A 21,426-nucleotide genomic window follows, 5' to 3' on the forward strand; every position below is an offset into this window, starting at 1 on the left:
CACTAAACAAAGAATTTAGCAGGCCGAAGTTAGAGGCACAGTCGATCATTCGGTTCAAGGAAATCACAATGCTACCAGTTGAAACGCCTTGGGAGTTGGATCAGATACTGAAGTGCACATTTTGTGAAGCTAACATGACATTGACGGATGGACAACACCGCGAATGGCTTGTAACATCGTTAACACCACATCTAAGGAACGCGCTGTCACAACAGAGGCTAACAACTCAGGCCGAGGCCTTGGAGGTCGCGATGAGATTGCATGAGACTCCGATACAGGATCCCAACCTGGGAGTTCAGCAGATTCACGCGCAGTTGAAAAACTTGTGCCTTGAGATGTAGAGTTTGAAACAAGATAGGACAAATCGCCTAGAAGTGCACAATGAGGTATGGTGCGTAAAGTGCAAGGGTCAGGGACATGACAAGGACCACTAGCCAGTGTTCGCGAACTACATCGCAAGAGGAGGACCAATGCCGTTGAGACCAGAGGCACAAGCAAGACTGAGCGCGGTGCCTGCATTATGGTGTGTGATTTGTCAGATAGGAGGAAATCATGCTACAGATAACTGCCATTTATTACAAAAGTACACACAGAATTCACAGCAGTTGTTCTGTAATTTTTGTAGATCAGTGGGACATGATGAGCGCACCTGTAGAAGTTATGAGCTGATGATGGATCGAACTCCTACCTACAGAGTTCAGGCTGAAATGTGGGCCCTTGACTAGAATGCAGGGATGGCGCGAACTGGATTTCAGGGGCGTAGACGAGGCCGAGGTGAAGGAGGACCAGGAAGAGGTCGCGGACAGCTAATATGTTACAATTATGGAGGGCCAAAACATTATGCCTACGATTGTACAAATACAATGCTACCATCATGCTTGTATTGTACATTATTTGATCATGAGATGGAGGATTGTCCCACCCGGATGGCAAGGTTGCGCGATAAAGGAGCACTCCAACCTCCCTCGCCTCATAACCTACAAATTATGAGATTTGAGCCGCGCGAGGAAGACCCTAATGTAAATATTGTGCTCCGAAGTGGAACTACGACAAGGGATGACAAAGGCAAATAGCCTGAAGAAAGTACTTGGGTTCGCAAGGCTCCAACGAAGGAACCAGAGTTTGATTTGGAGTGCGCTAAGGAAACCTTCATGGAAGCCAAGAAGAGCTTTGCTGATGCCTCCACTTCAGGAAGTAAAGATAGACTAGAGCTGGAAATGGACCCATCGATGCTCACAACGTTCTTGGAAACATGCATGAAGCTACTGCGCGATAGCAAGGCTATAAAGGGGCTACAGGAACTCATAAATAGATGTGCTAGGACCACACTAGGAGAACTGAGCGTAGTCCGGAAGCTCGGAAAGCACACGACATGAATGGGAAGGGAGATGAGATTGACCGTGAAGATTGGAGAATATGAGATGGACCAAGTAATTCTAGATCTAGGGTTAGATGCAAACGTCCTGCCAAAGCAGACTAGGGAGCGCATGGGAAGGCCGACGCTACAATGGTCTCCTATCCAACTGCGAATGGCGAACCAGCAAAAGATCCTACCTATGGGGAGATTGTAGGGAATCACAGTAGATATTGAAGGAGCAAGCGATCTAGCAGATTTCAAAGTGATAGAGATTATTGATGACAACAATCCCTACCCCACGCTATTAGGAATAGATTGGGCCACTGACATGAATGGGGTGATCAATCTGAAGAAGTGCAAGATGATTTTTGAGAAGAAGTCTCTGCGCGTAGTTGTACCTTTGTATTCTGCAGAAGGATCGCGTTACACAGAGCCAGTGCACAACTATGACAACGACGATGATTTGGATTGCATCTACAAGAAAACCGCGTGAGAACAAGACTGGGTGAATCCAACTATGGATGGACAAATATCATGGGAATGCAAAAGCTCCTGCACATCGGATTCTGACAAAGAGATAGAATGATGGCAGAACCAGTTACACGAGGTAACCACACTGAACTATAACATGATGACGAGATCATTGTGCTGCGTATCGACGGAGGTAAGGGATCTACCTATGTATGATGGGTTAAGTGAGGTGGATGACTTCTTGAATAGATTTTAAATTGAGGTGTTGGAACAGCAACGTTTTGAAGCTTTGAAATGGGTACTGCACGCTATGCCCGCAAGGTGGTGGGGTACGCACCAAAGAAGCTTTGAGGACTGGCACGAATGTAGGAGGATGATGCGCATGCGGTTTGGGAAGCCTCAGATGCGATTAATAGACAATATTGTCAGACGAAATGGTCCGCGCACCGACCTGTCCAGGTGGATACAGGCATATGGTACGAAACCTACATGGATGCACACTGTCTTCACGTTAGGAGACACGGTTAGTAAGCAGGTGCAGGCGAGGCAATGGTGTGAACAACCCCTCTAGTTGGAACCACAGAGTATGGAAAGACCAAGTGCGCAAAAGTTTATCCATGCCAAAGCCTTTACCGAAGTATGTGAAGCGCTGAACAAGGTCCACAATGCACAACGGACTAACTGGGCCTTGCGCGTACGAACGGTTCTATGGGCTTATAGGACCATGTGCAAGAAACTGACAGTGTAGGAACCTCTGAGGCTAGAGTATGTCGCGAACACTATAATCCCCATAGAGCATAACATGCCTAGTCCGCACATGGTAGCACTGGTAGATACGACGGTTCGCGAAACCTTGGAAGAAGGGATCGCATAGCAAAATGAAGCAAAACATTGGGGACCTGAGGAAGAAATCCAATAGGGTAATTTTAGGCTCCAAGAACTTGGGAAAGAAAGGGTGTGATTAAGGGAGAAAAGCGCTCTGGTGGAAGCGGAAGTCAAGAAGCTTGAGGACGAGATAAAGGAATATTTTCTCAATAAGAAGACTAGGATGATAAAACAAGGTGCACACGATCACGCTGACAAATTTGGGAACTATCGCCATGAATTGATCAGTTTGATGCCTTAGCTTGGATCACATATTACTACATGAATCAATCATGATGGTGTGCTACAGATGATAAAGTGCACGACGCCGCCAATAATAATAAAAGATGGGTATTTTTCAAGAAAAATGATGGATGACTGGATGAAACCCTATACAGGTGGCGCAACCACTTGACTAGCCATGGAAAGTACAGTCTTAGCACTCCTGGCAGTTGAAAGGAGGCGCGAGACTATAAACTACTCTACCCGGGAGCTACGCGATGTTAGAGCTACACACAAAAGCAAAGTGTCACAAGGTTCGCGCCTGTGCAAGGGGGGTTGCGCTGCGGCGCGAGTTGACCAGAAAGTGACTGTTGAAGTCACTATTCACAATGTGATGCTCGACTTGAGACCAAATGGAGTGGGTGGTAGACATTTAAGAAGCGATTTATGGGCAAGATTTGGGAAAATTTGCCGCAAAGAGAGCATTAATGAACTGGATTTGGGGGAATGTTCGAATTCAAATTCAAAAGGCGCTATAAATTACAAAGGGCTACCTAGAAAACAACACTTAGTCATTTTAGAATTGAGCTATTGTATAACTTGTGTAGCCTAGCAGAGCCCTGTTTGACCTATGCAGAATGTTGATTGAGTCCCTGAGCACGCAAGTGATAGATTTCTAGTCAGACACAATGGCAGCATCTAAGGAAGTTATGGAAATTACAGAGATGACCACCGAAGAGGCCGCACAGGCCCTAACTATGGGGGATGCCCCTGAAGGCACCAGGATTGTGGTAGAAATCCATAAATAACTGCGCTCACTGAGGTTGAAGAAAGACAAACAGGCAATGGTTCCCGTACGTGTGTCCCTGCAAAACTCGCTGCACACTAGGATAACAATGGAGGAGAAAGGGAAAGCCGTTAACATAGAAACCGATGAGGAGGAGGAACACCTGGAGGACCTTATCATCTAAGAAGACGAGGACGAAAGCATGGAGGAAGAAACTGAGCCTACGCACCCTCCAACAAAGCTACTCGCCTGTATCCCCTTGCGGAAGGGGAAGGGTAAAGTGCCCAAGGATCTTGACGAGAGCAAGAGCTCTCTCCAGACCCCACTCCTCCTAGACGATATCATTTTGAGGGCAGGCACCTAGGATAGGTGCCTAGCTTGAAATTTGAAGATTGGGATCTTGCTGACCATGAGAAGTTCCCTCACCTAGAGACTGTGCAACTCATGAAGCCTAAGCAGAACACCACGGTAGGGGTTACCAAATTAGAGCCATGAAAGTGGTTGCGCGGAGTGGAAAAGGTAGGGCTATTAAACCTGCTTTGGGTGTCGCATTTCCACCGCACCCCAATAACAATTTTCATCATCAGGTAGCTGCTTTGCCTGGTGCATGGTGGGTGTTTGTGGTTGGAGAAGCCCATCCCCATCATGGACCACTTGATTCACAGCATTACCCGGCTCCCATGTAAAGGTGAGGACCCTGCAGATATCTCGGAGGGGAAGAGCAGTGACTTGGCCATCGCGGAGGCCATGAAGAAGAAATATAAACTTGAGAAGAAGAAAAGGGGCTATGCCATATCCAATATCAACAACAAAGCAATAAGAGTGGCGACCCAAACACTGGCAAGTAAATTTATGCACAAGTGCCACGCGGATGAGGTACCCGCACTGGTGGTAGCACTTGCTGAGCAATGCGTGGAGGGGGTCCAATTTAACTGGTCTAAGTTCCTTTGCAAGGAATTCTTGGATAATTGCCACAAGGCTCAGGAACAAGGAAAAGTGTTCCACTATGCATGGCTTCTACTGTCCATAGTGCTTGTGGCAGTGGAATTGCCTGAGGACCGTCAGTTCCCCACAATTAACAAGGATCTCCCGGAGGCCACAAAGTATGCTTCGATCTGGGCCACAAAGGATGTAAACCGGATCCACGACAGTAAGATATTATAGGTGTTCATGGAAATGAACCTCAGAATAGGGATTAACCGCAAGCTGCGGTTATCACCCATTATCTACAACAGCCTACAAAGTTTTGTAGAGTTTAAAGCGAACCTCCACAACATATACATCAGAGCGCGCAAGGACCCAGCTAAGAAATGGAGCGAGCTACCCTTTGTAGCCATGGACGATGTAATCTTTGATGTATTAGAGACGTGGCTGTCAGTGTGGTATGCCCCAGACATCGCAGCAATGGAGAAGTCTGTGGCACAAAAGAAGAAAGAGGAGGTCAAACTATGCATGGCGTAGTTGGCAGAGAAGAGAAGGAAGGAAGCAATGGTAGCAGAAGCGCAGGAGGCATGGGACGCTACACACAGAGAAGCAGAATAGGAAAAGGCTGTAGCAGAAGCAGTAGCGCAGGAGGAAGTCGAGAAGGCACGCGAGGGCCAAAAGTCGCCTTCGCATGGGCAGGAAGAAGAGGAAGAGGAGGGAGGTGCGGACCCACAAACCATGTCAACACATCTGAAGCGCCAGCGCTCGAGTGAGTGGACAAGGCCATGCAAGAAGGTCAAGGCATCAAAGCTTTCTATTGACCCGATCACCCTTACTGAAGGTGATTTGCACAACATCGGCAAGATAGTCCGCAATGTCACCTTCGAGGCCCTCTAGAATTTTGCACAAGAGAACCAGATTGTGTTGGGGGCCCTTAGAGCACAGTTACAGGAGTCGCAGGTGCGCACTCCTCAGGCTAGTACCCTTTCGACCAGCCTTGCAGTAGGGACAACTGCAGCAGAACAGATGTTGCGCGCTTGGATGACAAATATAACAGTGTTGCTAGAAGGGGCACTAATGACAACAAATGAGGCTGTCAGGACTATGATTAGCGCACTGAAGGGTATCGGGATCAACATGGCTGCAGTCCCGCGGGAGACATTATATGTCCTGCAGGATGGGATTACTGCAGAACTGCGGGCTAGGGAGAGACACAGGCTATAAGTACTAAGCGAGCAAAAGATCAACATGGAGCAATTTAGCTTGCAATGCGACGAAGTGGTGTCGCAGAATCGGCAGCTTGTACAGGTATTGGAAAAAGCCTATCAAAGAATCCCTGAGTTAGCCATCCCGGTAGACACACCAGCAGAGGCGCACATCCACAGGCTAGCAGCAGGGGTGCGTGAGGTGTGAGAAGAAATGACTAAGGTTCAGCTGGAGCTGAACCTTCAGATCGCAGAGCTGCGGTTGAAGGTGCAGCCATCCACCCCTCCGGAAGTAAGAGAATAGCACACCAGCACTATTACAACAGGACTGGACGAGATCGACAATGCAGTGAGGGACTGCACCAGAATGTTGGAGGAGTCATTTGAGGTCCTCACAAATCTGCAGGAGGACCCCAACATCCAGTGCTTAGAGATAGAGGTGCGTCAACTCCAGCAGCAGTATGATAGCGTCAAAGGAACTGCGCAGACAGTGGCCCTCACCTAGAGGCTCGTGTAGATGTAGCAGGCCAAAGCATTGAAAGAATAGGTGGATGCATCACAGCACAAAGAAAAAGTCCTGAAAGCACACGTTCAACCTTGGATCAACGAGGCTTTCATCATCACAACAAAAATTGAAGACAATCTCGCACAAATGCAGGGGACGCAGGAATAAATGCAGGGAAGCAGTTCTGACACCGTGGTCTTGGAACAACACGTACAGGAAATCCAACAGGAAACTTCTCTGTGCGCTGCCGACCTTGCAGTAGTTCAGACAAAGTTGGAGGGACTACGCATGAAGATCTTCGCGCTGATAGAGTGACTCGAGGGCGAGTCACGATGTTTTTGATGGTGGGCTGTTGGGCATGGAATCCCCCCCAAGGCATGTTTTGGGGCTTAAAGCCCAAGTTTTGACCAAGTCCTTTGTAAAAGCTCCACGAATTGTGGGCACAGAGGGCAAAGTCATAATAGAGTCACAAGGTTGTCCGCCCTTGTTTTTGTAATGTAATGTCAGCTTAATAGACCTACCCATGGTTTTCGGACCATGGGATTGTATAAATAGAGCCAGGCTCTAAGTGTAGAAGAGAGAATATATAGCGAAGTCAAGAATAGAAGCATGGTGAGTCTAAGAGATTGAGTCGAAGGGTAAAAGGGTGTCTTTGGGTCATAGAGTAGGAGAAGGCTCTGCAGCTGAGTGTGCAAAGGTCTAGTAGTCCGCAGCTAAGTGCGCAGACCCCTGTAACTGAGTGCGCAGGGAAGGTGAGGTCTGTAACCATTTGAAGAATTAATGAATAGAAGTTTACCATATTTCTGTGTACCTTTTCCTGTTTAATGTATTATTGGGTATAAATTGCAAGTGTACTATTTATTTTCTGTGCGAACCTATATGTGTGTGCTGTATAAATAAATATAACATGAGGTTTCTATTTATGCGAAGATAACTAATTTGTGTAGGGATATAGGTAAGATCTCAGGTGTGACTTAGGGAAATAGTACAGAGCGTTACTCCAGCAGTGCGGAACCCCCACAGCCCCTAGGACTGCGCGAAGGAAAGTATATCAGGGTGCGAAGGCTGGGGAAGTACGCTAAGTAACCTGTGCAAGGAGGAGAAGTTGGACTAAATCAAACCCTCAAACATCTCAAGGGTGCGGAAACCTGGTTCCAGCACCCCCCCATACTACTTCGGGTTAGACCTTAGTCTGCACTCTGTGGACTGTTGCCAAAAGGGCCAGTAGTATAGGGATTTGTTTGGCTAATTAACTCTGAACCTAGGTCAAGCCCCAACAAGCGAACATATACAATAAAAATAAAATCAATTTGAAGAACCAACAAGAGATGGGTCCCCCTTTTGAACCAACTCCATTTCTGGATCCTGCATCACATTCTGCAAAAATTCTTGGCGAGAGAGCGAATGGTGGTAGATTTTCAATCTGTGGCCATTTACCACAAATGAGGTATGATCATCATCAATGGTTTTTATCCTGATTGAGCCATTATCAAAAACTTCCTCCACTTCATAGGGTCCCAACCATCTGGTTGAAAATTTCCCTTTGAAATGTTTAAATTTTCTATCATATAGCAACACCCAATCTCCTGGTTGAAAGACCTTTTTCTTGATGTACTTATCATGCCACTGAGCTCTCTGATCCTATACTAACATGGTCTGTTGAAAGGCATCTTGTCTGATTTCATCAAGTTCATTCAGCTGAAGTATTCTTTGCTTCTGGGTCTCATTTAGATCCATTCCTAACTGAATAGAATTTCATAATGTTTTTACCTAAAACACAATGGGGAGTAACACCTGCTTCCCATATACTAACTCATAAGGAGTATTCCCTGTCACATTCCTCCATGTTATCCAATAAGCCCATAATTCTTAGGGAAAATTGTCAGCCCAGTCACCATGGTGAATTTGAATTTTCTTAGTCAATATGGAATCCAAGACTTTATTGGTATATTCAACCTATACGTTTGCCCGAGGGTGGTATGGAGTAGATTTTTGGTGCTTAATCTGATATTGTTTAGTAATAGCCTTCACTATTTTGGAAGTAAATTGTATTCGCTCATCAATGGCAATCTCTCTAGGTACCCCAAACCATGTGAACATGTCTTCAAAGAAGAAATCTACAACAAACTTCTCAGTGGCAGAATATAAAGCCTAAACTTCCACCCACTCTGTCACGTAATCAGTACAAACTAATATGTATCTCTTCTTCTTAGACATGGGAGGAATGGGCCCCACTAAATCCAATTCCAACTTTTCAAAAGGTTCTATTGATATTTGATTTTGAAGAGGCATTTCATCAGTTGGAACAAGCCTCCCCATTCTTTGGCAAGCATCACAACTAGAAACAAACTTTTGACATCTTTGAAGAGAGTGGGCCAGTAATAACCTACATGTAGGACCTTATAAGTTGTTCTTCTATCTTCAAAATGGACACCACAGGGTTCATTGTGGCAAGATCTCAAGACATCATACATTTCATCTTCCCGCACACATCTTCTCATGATTAAATTAGGCCTTGTGTGGTATAAGTCCCCCTCTATCCAAGAATAGTTGGCACTTCACTGCACAATATTATGCTTCTCCCTGGTGGATAGATTTTGTGGAAACCTACCTGATACCATATAGTTAGTGACATTAGAAAACCAAGGAGTATGTGTTGAAATAGAAAATAAATTCTCATTAGGAAAGTCATCTGGAACTCGTACTAGAGCTATGTCTAGTGAAATATTCATTCGAGACAAGAAGTCTGCAGCTGAATTATCTCGTCGAGGCCTGTCAATCACAATAATATTAAATTCCTGAAGTAAGAGTAACCATCATTGTAATTCTTCCATTATTAATTGATTTATTCATAAGGAACCTACTAGTGGAGTGATCAGTATAGACAAACATTTCATAACCAATAATATAGTTCCTAAATTTGTTGATAGCATGGACTACTACTATTAATTCATTTTTAGTAACTATGTAATTTAATTCTGAAGGTGAGATATTTTTGCTAACAAAATAAATAGCATAAGGAATGTGATTCTCACTTTGTCCTAACACAACTCCAAGGGTTGTATCTGATGCATCAATACAAATGTGAAAAGGGAGAGACTAGTTAGGTCCTCTCAACACCGGGGCAGTAGACAATTTATCCTTCAGTTCCTAAAAAGCATTTTGACAATCAATATCCCATAAAAAATCAACATCTTTAGTAAGCAATTTAAACATAGGTGATGCAATTTTAGTGAAATTTTCAATAAATCTCCTATAGTACCCTGCATGTCCCAAAAATATTCTTACCTCCTTTTGCGATGTTGGGACTGAAATATGTGATATTACCTCAATTTTTGCAGGGTCAACTTTTATCCCTTCTTGTGACACATGGTGTCCCAAAACAATTCCCTTAGTTTGCATCATTTTACATTTGATATTACTAAGGGTCAAATGATATTCTTGACAAAGAAAGAACACTTTTTCTAAGTTCTTTAGAGCCTACTTGAAATTATCACTATCTATTGCGAAGTCATCCATATAAACTTCCACACATTCATGTATAAGGTCAGCGAAAATAGCTAGGACAACTCTCTGAAAGGTAGCTGGAGTGATGCATAGGCCAAAAGGAAGAACTCAATAAGAATAGGTTCCCCAAGGATAGGTAAAAGTAGTCTTCTCTTGGTCTTCTAGGGCTATTTGAATTTGATTATAGCTGTTGTACCCATCCAAGAAAGAGAAGTACTTTTTCCATGACAATGTATCAAGCACTTGATCAATAAAAGGCAAAGGAAAGTAATCCCACAAGGTATCTTTGTTCAGCTCTCTGTAGTCAACACAAATTCACCATTTCCCATTTTTCTTGGGAACTACGACCAAGGGAGATATCCATTTACTGTCAGAGATGGGATATATAAAATTCACACTTAACAGTTTTTGCAATTCATCTTTGACAATTTCTTTGAGAGTTGGATTCATTCATCTTTGTGGCTACCTAACAGGCCTAATTTATTCATTTGTGTAAATGTGGTGTGTACAAGTATCAGGATGGATCCCTTTCATATCTAAATAATCCCAATAAAATGCTCCTGACTATTTTTGAATCATGTTTATTACTTGTTGTTTATGTTATATACTTAATTTTGTACCAATGTACATCGTTTTTCCAGTGCTAATTTCAACAAGTTGAGCACTTGCTTCACTATTTTCTTCCAAGGCTGCCATCATAAATGATGTAAACACAACAAGGTGACAAGTTTCATAAAATTCATTGCTGAAAAAATGATGATAGCCACTAAAAGAAACATGATAGTCTACGAAATTGATATAAAATAAAAATTGTTACAAAACGTGTTCTTTAGACTGTTCTTGAAGTCCTCTTGATTGTTCTAGAATTAGTAAGGGAAGAATATAGTCTTCTTCACCATAGGAATTTTCCAACCAGAGAGGTACTTCAACAGCGAATTGGGAAAGTGGAGAAAAAGTTAGTGTTTGAATTTGTGAACCATTGGAAATACTCATTTCCCCATTTCTGCACCCAATAATAGCATCAACAGTCACCAACCAAGGCCACCCTAAAACTATTGGATGTCTAGGTTTTGTAGTTTTTGGAGAAATTATGATGAAATCAATTGGGTATTCCCATGAATTTATTGTTACCACTATGTCTTTTACGACCCCCACAGGTTAAACACTGGACTTATATGCAAACTCCAACACAATGGGTGTAGGCCTTACTTCTTTTAATTGTAATATTGTCATAGTGTCCATGATTGTTGCATTGGTGGTTTCCCCAAGTCTACTAGAGTATTGGGAAAAAAAGTTCCATTGATTTCTATGGTTACCATAGGGTTCCCTAGATCATCATATTTTGGTGGTAATCTAAATATCATTTTTGACATTTCAATGATTACTTTAATATTTTGATTTTTACTTTTATTTCTTCCTGGATTTTTTATGAAAAGATACTTAATGATCTTTGTTGGGCATGGAATCCCCTCACAGCATGTCTTGCGGCTCAAAGCCCAAGTTTTGAGTAATATTATTGTAAAGCCCCGCAAATTGTGGGCGCGGAATGTATGTTAGAGTCGTAGCGCTGTCCGCCCTAAGTTTGAATGTAAAGTTAGCATACCTATGGTCCGCAGACCATGGGATTGTATAAATAGAGTGAGGCTCTAAGTTGTAAAGATCATCATAGAATCTAAAGGATAGAATGAGATAGCGGGGCATAGAAGAAGAATCTAAGTGTGTCTTGGGTCGTAGTAGTATGAATAGGCTCTGTAGCTGAGTGCGCAAAGGCCTTAGTAGAGTCTGCAGCTGAGTGCACGGATCCCTGCAATTGAGTGCGCATGGTAGAGTTGAGTCTGTAACTGGAGAGAAGATTAATAAAGAAGGGTTTTGTTACAAATTATATGCATTTGTTCCACATTATTACATGTTTTGATCTCATTTGCAATTATATTGTTTATTTACTGCGTGCACTTGTATGAATTGTTATTATTGTTAAGTATAACTGAAAGAGTACAAATAAGCTAAGTTAATAAACTAATAATGGGCTACTAGTAAGGACTTGGGTAATAATATTGTTCAGCCCCTGAGTAGGGCTGTGCGAAGGCAGCATATTAGGCTGCGAGGCACGAGTAAGTGCGCGTAGCGACGTGTGCGCAGGGTCGAACCACGACCACTTGAAACCATTAGACATCTCCAGTGTGTGGAAATCTAGTTCTAGCACCCTCCCATACTACTTCAGGTGAGACCTCAGTCTGTGCTACGTGGACTGTTTTTGAGAGGGCCAGTAGTACTACGATTTTTTTGGCTAAATCACCTCTGAACCTAGGTCAGGCCCCAACAAGTCAACAAATGGTTCCGTTGCCGGGACCGGGATCTGCATGAGGGATGTTTGATGTCGTGTCACTGGAATCTAACAAAGAAAGAAATTGAAGGGTGGTTGGACAGAAAGATTCATGAGTTCGCGGCGTAGGAAAACAGGAATCCGTGAGTATCAAAGGAAGAGTGGTTGGAGTGCTACTTATATACAGAAATCCATGAAATTTTCTTTGCATCCTTCTCCTCTGAGTTGTATGAGTGGATTGCGAAGCTAGCAGACAGTCAAGGAAGGTGTAGGCTCGACAAACCGATTGTGTGGACTCCAGAATTGGTGTGCACACTAGAAGCATCGGAAGATAAGATCACGCGCGCTGTGGGCCATTGGCTTGATCAAATTATAGGAGGGTTTATCACTGAGTTCTTGGTAGATACGACCGTCAGCTACAGTGAGGCAGAACGACGTTTCCTCAAGGGACCGTAAGGTAAGTACATTAAGTCATTGAACACTTGGATTAAAATGCTAATGTGTGAAAAGCAGGTTATGCGAATAAATTGATGTTTGGGACTACACAAAGTGGGAAGATCTATAGAAATGAAGGTAGCGCAGAGATAGAAAATAATCCCTTGATTTCTCCACGGTGAGAAAGTGAGGAAGAGCTCACGAAAGTTTCTCTGAGAAGTGCGATCATTTTGATAAAGCAGCGAATTCCGTTCATACCACCCCCACCTACACCGCCACCGGTTTCACCATCATTGGCCCCATCTCCACCCACACCACCTCCACGACCACCACAGTTCAATATGGCAAGCGCGATAAAATTTCTGGTATTCAGAGGAGTAGGGAATGAAGATCCAGACCAATTTTGGTTCATAGTAAAGGCTGTATGGGAAGCACAAGGAGTCGTGGATGACAATATAAAGAAGGAAACTCTAGTAAGCGTGTTGAAGGATCACGCACTAACATGGTACATTAAGCATTCTAATGACCATCCAAATGTGGGGATCACAGATATCTAGACCGCGCTGAACAGGGAATTTAGCAGGCAAAAATCAAAGACACAATCGATTATCGGGTTTAAGGAAATTGTGATGCTTCTAGGCGAGACCCCATGGGATTTGGATCAGAGACTAAAGAGTATGATTTGCGAAGCCAACATGACCTTAACGGATGGACAACACTGCACATGGTTTGTAGCGTCACTAGCACAACATTTAAGGACGATGCTATCACAGCATAAGCTATCCACCTAGGCCAAAGCTTTGGAGATTGCAATGAGACTGCATGAGACCCCAATACAAGATCTTGGCCTGGGAGTCCAACAAATCCACGTGCAACTGCAAAATTTGTGTCTGGAAATGTAGAGTTTGAAACAGGATAGGACAACTCGGCTAGAGGCGTGCGAGGAGTTATGGTGTATAAAATGCAAAGTCCAAGGGCATGACAAGGACCACTGTCCAATCTTTGCAAACTACTTGGCGGGAGGAGGGCCGATGCCATTAAGACCAGAAGCACAAGCAGGAACGAGCGCGACGCTTGAATTATGGTGCACAATTTGTTAGATAGGAGGAAAACACACTACATATAATTGTCAGCTATTACAGAAGTATACACAGACGTCCCAACAATTGTTTTGTAATTTTTGCAGGTTGGTAGGCCGTGATGAGCACACCTGCAGAAGTTATGAGATGATGATGGATCGGACTCCTGCCTATAGAGTGCAAACCAAAACGCGAGCCCTCGATCAAAATGCAAGGATGGTGCACACTGGATTTGAAGGGTGTAGACAAGGTCAAGGTGTAATGGGACCAGTAAGAGGTTGCGGACAACTAATTTGTTATAATTGCAGAGGGCCAGGGAATTATGCCCACGATTGTAAAAATCTGATGAGAGAATCATGTTTATATTATACCCAATTTGATCATGAGACAGAGGACAGCCCTACACTGACCCAAATGTAAACATCATGCTTCGAAGTGGTATCACAACAGGAGCTAACAAAGGTAAGCAAAAAGAAGAAAGTGCATGGGTTCGCAAGGCTCCTACGAAGGAACCCGAATTTGATTTGGAGTGCATGAAGGAGACATTCATGGAAGCTAAGAAGAGCTTCATGGAGACCTCCACTTCAGGTAGTAAGGATCAACTAGAACTGGGGATGGATCCTTCAATGCTCACTACCTTTCTAGAGACTTGTATGAAGCTACTACGCGACAGTAAGGCTGTGAAAGGACTACAAGAACTTATCACTAGGTGTGATGGGTCCAGAGAACCGCGCGTAGTCCAAAAGCTCGGAAAGCACATGTCGCGAACAGGAAGGGAAATGAGATTGACTGCGCAAATCGGAGAATATGAAATGGATCAAGTGATTCTAGATCTGGGATCAAACGCGAATGTACTACCAAAGTAGACATGGGAATGCATGGGCAGGCCCGCATTGCAATGGTCCCCTATTCAAATACGAATGGCGAACCAGCAGAAGATCCTACTGATGGTAAGATTGCAGGGAATAACAGTAGACATTGAAGGTGCGAGCGCGCTGGCAGATTTTGAAGTGATAGAGATTGTCGATGACAACAATCCCTATCCTGCGCTACTGGGAATAGATTGGGCCAATGATATGAACGGAGTCATAAATTTGAAAAAATGTGAAATGATTTTTGAGAGAAAGTCACTACGCATAGTGGTACCTTTAGACATTGCGGAAGGATCGCGCTACACAGAATTGGTGTGCGACGATGATCTCGACTGTATCTACAAGATAACTGCTCGAGAGCAGGTTTGGGTGAATCAAACAGCAGATGCCAGAATTTCGTGGGAGCGCAAAAGCTCCTGCACTTTGGATTTAGACAAAGAAATAGAACGATGGCAGAATCGGTTACACGAGGTAACCACACTCAATTGCAACATGATGATAAGATCACTACGCCGCATGACAACAGAGGTAAGGGATGTGCCGATGTACAATGGGTTGACAGCGGTGGATGAATTCCTGAATAAATTTGAGAGCGAAGTGCCATAACAACAGCGTTTTGACGCTCTAAAATGGGCACTACATGCTACGCCCACAAAGTGGTGGGGTACGCACCAGCATAGTTTCAGGGACTAGCGCGAATGCAGAAAGATGATGCGCTTATGATTTGGGGAGCCTCAGATGAGGATGGAAGCCTGGCATGATGGACAAAATAGCCTGCGCGCCCACCTTTCTAGATGGGTAGAGGCATATGGTACACAGCCCGCATGAACGCACACTGCTCTCCCGATCGAAAATAGGAACAACATGCAGAAGCAGGTAGGACAAGTGCGCGAACAACGAAGTATGATACAACCTAGTGCACCCAAAATTATACACGGGGAAGCCTTTGACAAGGTGTACGAAGTGTTGAACAGGGTCCACCATGTGAAACGCACTGACTGGGACCTGCGCGTACTAGCAGTTCAATGGGCCTATAGGACCATGTGCAAAACCTTGACCGCGAGAGCAGTTCCGAAGCCGAAGTATGAAACAGGGGCTGAAATCCCTATGGAGAATGCGAAGCTGAGTCCGCGCATAACAGCACCCGTAGATATGATGATCCACGCAGACCGGAAGGAAGAAATCACACAGCTACGTGAAGCAGAACATATAAGACTTCAGGAAGAAATTCATCGAGGAAACTTTAGACTTCGCGAACTTGAAAAATACCGGGTACGGCTAAGGGGGAAAAGTGCTTTAATGGATGCAAAGATCAAGAGGCTAGAAAATGAAATAAAGGAAGCATTTCTCATCGGTAAACCAAGGATGGCAAGGTAAGGTGCATACAATCATACTGATGAATTGGAGGACTATCGCCGAGAACTGGTTAGTTTGCTGTCGTGGCTGGGACCGTATATTGCCAAACATAGTAACCAGAGTAGCTCATTGCAAATAGTAGAGTGCGTGATGCAGATCACCACAATGGTAGATGAGGATTCTCCAAAAACCATGCTAGAGGACAGGATGGAGCCCCACACGGGTGGTGCGACCACCTGACTAGCTTTAGGAGGAATAATCTTAGTGCTCCAGGCAGTTGGAAGGGAGCGCGGGACTATAAAATATTCCGCCTGGGAGCTGCGCGATATTGGATACGCGTGCAGGATCAGAACATCACAGGGTTCACGATCGCACATGGAGGTTTGCACTGTCGCATGGGTTGGTTAGGAAGTGACCGTTGGTGTCACTATTTATGATGGGATGTCCGATTTGAGGCCAAATGGAGCAGGCGACGGGCATTTAAGACGCGAGTTATGGGCAATATTTGGGAAAATCAGCTTCCAAGAAAGCATTAATGACCCGAAATTGGGGGAACAGTCCAATTCAAATTCGAAATGTGCTATAAAACTAAAAGGATTGGCCAACGAATAACACTTGGTCATTTGAGAATTGAGCGTTTGAGTAGAGCAGAGAGTGGTGAGAGCCGAGCGATAATTGAGCCCCTAAGTTCACGAGAGACAGAATATAGTCTAGAGATGATGACAGCCACTAAGGATGGGTTGGGAATTGAAGAGTTAACTGTCGGCAAGGCCGCGTAGACCCAAATGGTGGGGGATGTCCCAGAAGGCGCTGGGGTGGTGAAAAAAATCCCCAAACCACTGTGAACACCACGACCCAAGAAGGATAAATAGGTAATGGGTCTAGTACGCCTATCCCTGAGGAATCTGCGGCACAACAAACTATCCATGGAAGAGAATGGGAAAGCAATCACAATAGAAACAAACGAGGAAGAAGAATACTTGCAGGCCCTGATTGCCGCAACAGAAGAAGAAGAAGACATGGAGGAGGATATCCAAGCATTGCACTCTACAACAAAATTGCCAGCATATGTCCCTCCATGGAAAGGGAAAACCAAAGTGTCGAAGGACCTGGATGAAACAAAAATCTCACTCCAGACCCCTCTCCTCCCCAATGGCATTATATTTGAGGGCACGCACCTAGGCCGTGTGCCAACCATGAAATTCGAAGACTGGGACCTCACTGACAGTGAGAAGTTCCCACACCTAGAGACCGGGAACTTAATGAAGCAGAACACCGAGGGGGCAGTGATAACGTTAGAGCCGCGAAAATGGCTGCGTGGTGTGGAAAAGGCTGGGTTTCTGCATTTGTTATGGATACCACATTTCCATCGTATGCCCATCACCATTTTCATCATCAGGCAGCTACTTTGCCTGGTGCATGATGGGTATCTATGGCTGGAGGAGCCTATTCCCATCATGGCAGACCTCATTCATTGTATCTCTCGGCTCCCCTGTAAGGGAAAGGACCCCGCGACTATAGCCGGAAAAGGTAGTGATTTGGCTCTCGTAGAAGCCATGAAGGCAAAGTATAAGCTGGAGAAAAAGAAGAGGGGCTACGCCATCTCCAGCATCAAGGACAAGGGGGTGTGTGTAGCAACTCAACTCCTGGATAGTAAAATTATGAGAAAATGTCGCGCTGATGAGGTACCAGCGCTAGTGGTCGCGTTAGCCGAGTAGTGTGCAGAGTGGGTCCAATTCAACTGGGCCGAATTCCTTTGCGAGGAATTTTTTACAAATTGTCGCGAAGCCCAGGAGCAGGGTAAGACCTTCCACTACGCGTGGTTTCTCTTATCCATATTGCCAGTAGCGGGAGAACTACCAGAAGATAGTCAGTTCCCCAACATTGATAGAGAGTTACCAGAGGGCGTGAAGTATGCTTCACTCTGGGCCACCAAGGACGTGAAACGGATTCGCAACACAAAAATTTTATGGGTGCTCATGGAGGCAAGCATCCGGATGTGGATCAATAGGAGGCCATGCCTGTCACCTACGGTGCACAATAGTCTACAGAGTTTTTCAGACTTCAAGGTTGATATGCACAACATCTATATTTGTTGGGTTGTGTTATATTCTTTCCACGACTAACCTACGTAGTGAATCGGGGGATTAGAGGGGGGGCGGAGCCCCCCCCTTCGTTGCAACGATTGTGCAGCGGGGGCGGCAATCCCCCCTTGTCTGGGGGGTTTGAGGGGGGCGGGTAGCCCCCCTCTACGGGGTCCGGGGCAGCGCCCCGGGAAATTTTTTTTTGGACCCTATATTAGGTTGGGCGAACCTACTTATGGTTTTCGGTCCATGGTTTTGGATGCTTCGGCATGTATAAATATGTATTGTAACATTGAAAGGAAAATAATGAAAAATCAAGCTGGTAGTCCCGGTTTTGGGATCTAGGGAAAAATCTTTGTGTATATGTGTTTTATGTGTTATGCTCTCGCATTGTTTATTTTGTGTTTTAGAATTCATATGCAGGTAATTTATGTACAGGGTTAAAACCTACATTTGGTATCAAAGCTGTTTTGGCTTCAAGGGGACGCCTTTGTTGCTGAGGGGTTTCGCTCGGGCCTATGGTAGACCCTGTTCAGTGGGAGATCTGCGAGATCAATTTTGGTGGTGAAAGAAGATGGCGAGCAGCGGAAAGATAGAGATCGAGAAGTTCAATGGTTAGAGTTTTGAGTTGTGGAAACTCAAGATGGAGGATCTGTTGGTGGATAAAGATCAGTGGATTGCGGTAGATCCAGGTACTAAACCAATGGGAGTGACCGATGAAGAATGGAAGAAGTTGGATCGGAAGGCAAAGAGCACAATACGATTGTGTGTCTCAGATTCAGTATTGCTGAATGTATCAGGGGAAGCTACGGCGAAGGCTTTGTGGGACAAGTTAGGGACTTTGTACCCATCTAAGTCTCTGGTGAATAAACTGTTCCCGCGGAAAAAGTTGTATAACCTGAGGATGAAAGATGGAGACTCGGTGACAGAGCATCTGAATGCATTTAATACTGTGGTAAGTCAGTTAGTGTCTGTTGATATTAAAATTTCAAATGAGGATAAGTGCATCAGTTTGTTGTGCTCTCTACCAGATTCGTGGGATAGTCTGGTTATTGCAATAGGTAGCAATGCAACTGCTTTGCAGTTTGATGAAATAGTCTCAGCCTTGCTGACGGAGGAGATGAGACAGAAAAATATGGAGAGCCAAAATGGTGATGCCTTGTCTGTATGAGGACGGTCCCAGAATAGAAACAAAAATAAGTCATCGAGTGGGAGATCTAAATCTAGAGGGAGATCTAAATCTCCAGGAAAACCTGTAAAGGTGGTGTGCTGGAAATGCGGAAAGGAAGGGCACTTCAAAAGGGACTGTAAATCTAAAGCTCCTGATAAGGGAAAGGGATCAGATGATGCTCCTTCTGCAGAGATGAAAACCACCTCAGATGAAGGTGGGGATGTGTACTTGGCTTCTTCAAGTACACATGTAAATCATGAGGCATGGTTGATTGACTCAGGTGCATCCTTTCACTTCACTCCCCATAGAGAGTGGTTCTGTGAGTATGAGAAATACGATGGTGGTGATGTCTTCTTAGGAGATGATAGGAAGGCTAGAATCATTGGTTGCGGAAAAGTAAAGTTGAAGTTGCAAGGTGGAAGGGTTAGAACACTTCCGGGTGTTCTGCATATTCCTGCATTGGCCAGAAATCTGATTTCTGTAAGCAAGTTGGATGATGCAGGTGTAAAAATAGTGTTCGAGAAGGATACCTGCAAGATGGTTCGGGGAGCACTAGTATTGATGCGGGGAGTTCGGACTGGAACTCTGTACAAGCTGCAAGGTAGCACTGTTGTTGATGGGTGCAACAGTTCTGTAGTTCCTGAAAGTGGAGCTGAAAATCTAATGGTCTCTGGAGAGAAGACCATGCTGTGGCATCAAAGGCTTGGACATATTGGAGAGAAGGGCCTTCGAATACTTCATGGTAAAGGTATGGTAGAAGGTATGAGTAATAGCTCTCTGGATTTTGATTTCTGTGAAAATTGTGTATATGGGAAGCAGAATTGGGTGAGTTTCCCCTCTGGTGCTAAGAGGGCAAAACAGATATTAGAGCGTGTGCACAGTGATGTGTTTGGACCTATGAAGGTTCCATCACTGGGTAAGTCTGTGTACTATGTATCATTTATAGATGACTTCTCAAGGAATACATGGATATATTTCCTTAAGAAGAAATCTGAAGTCTTTGACAGGTTTAAAGAATTTAAGGCTCTGGTGGAAAATCAGACAGAGAAGAAGATAAAGGTGCTGAGGACAGATAATGGTGGAGAGTTTTGCAGCAAGGAATTTGAAGAATTCTGTAAGAAGTGTGGTATAGCAGGGCAGAAGACTACTCCGTATACAGCTAAGCAAAATGGAGTCGCAGAAAGAATGAACAAGACATTGATGGAAAGGGCAAGAAGCATGCTCAGTGGTGCCGGGTTAGGACATGAATTCTGGGCAGAGGCGGTGGATACTGCATGTTACTTGGTCAATAGGTCACCTTCATCAGCATTGGAGGATAAGACTCCACAAGAAGTATGGACTGGTAAGAAACCCTCTCTTTCACATCTGAGGGTATTTGGATGTGATGCATATGTACATGTTCCAAAGGAGAAACGAACCATGTTGGATAGTAAATCTGAAAAGTGCATCTTTATTGGGTATAAGGATGGTTTAAAGGGTTATAAGCTTTGGAACCCAATAACAAGGAAGGTTGTGTATAGCTGAGATGTGGTGTTCAGAGAGGTGAAAGATGTTATTAAACATGAAGTCCAACCAAAGGAACCTGAGAAGATAGAGTTTGAGCTAAAGGAGGAAGAATCAGACTCTACAACAGAGGAGGAATCAGAAGATGAAGAGCCACAAACTCCGGCTCTGAGAAGATCAATTCGAGAAAGAAGGCAGCTAGAAAGGTATAGTCCATATGCTTTCTGTTCAAATTTTTCTTTGTCTGTTACTGATGATGATCCCAGAACTGTGAAGGAAGCAGTGGATTCAGAGGATGGAAAACTCTGGAAAGAGGCCATGGTTGATGAAATGGCATCTTTGCACAAAAATGAGGCTTGGGATCTGGTGGAGTTGCCGGCTGGAAGGAAACCCATTGGCAGCAAATGGGTGTTCAAAAAGAAGACAAATGGAGAAGGGAAGGTGGAGAAATACAAAGCTCGGTTGGTAGCAAAAGGTTATTCCCAGGTGCCGGGAATTGATTTTGGTGATATTTTTTCTCCTGTTGCCAAGGTAACTTCTATTAGGTTACTTTTATCTATTGTTGCTGCTTTTGATTTTGAGGTAGAACAGATGGATGTGAAGACAACATTTCGTCACGGGGATTTGGAAGAGGAAATCTACATGAAGCAACTTGAAGGCTTTGCGGTGAAGGGTAAGAAAGAACTGGTATGCAAGTTAAAGAAGTCCCTGTATGGGTTAAAACAGTCACCAAGGATGTGGTATCAGAAATTTGATACATT

The sequence above is a fragment of the Pinus tabuliformis genome, chromosome 6, assembly GCF_031772625.1.
Source record: "Pinus tabuliformis cultivar Carrire ecotype Pingquan chromosome 6, CPIR1, whole genome shotgun sequence".
Taxonomy (NCBI): Eukaryota; Viridiplantae; Streptophyta; class Pinopsida; order Pinales; family Pinaceae; genus Pinus; species Pinus tabuliformis.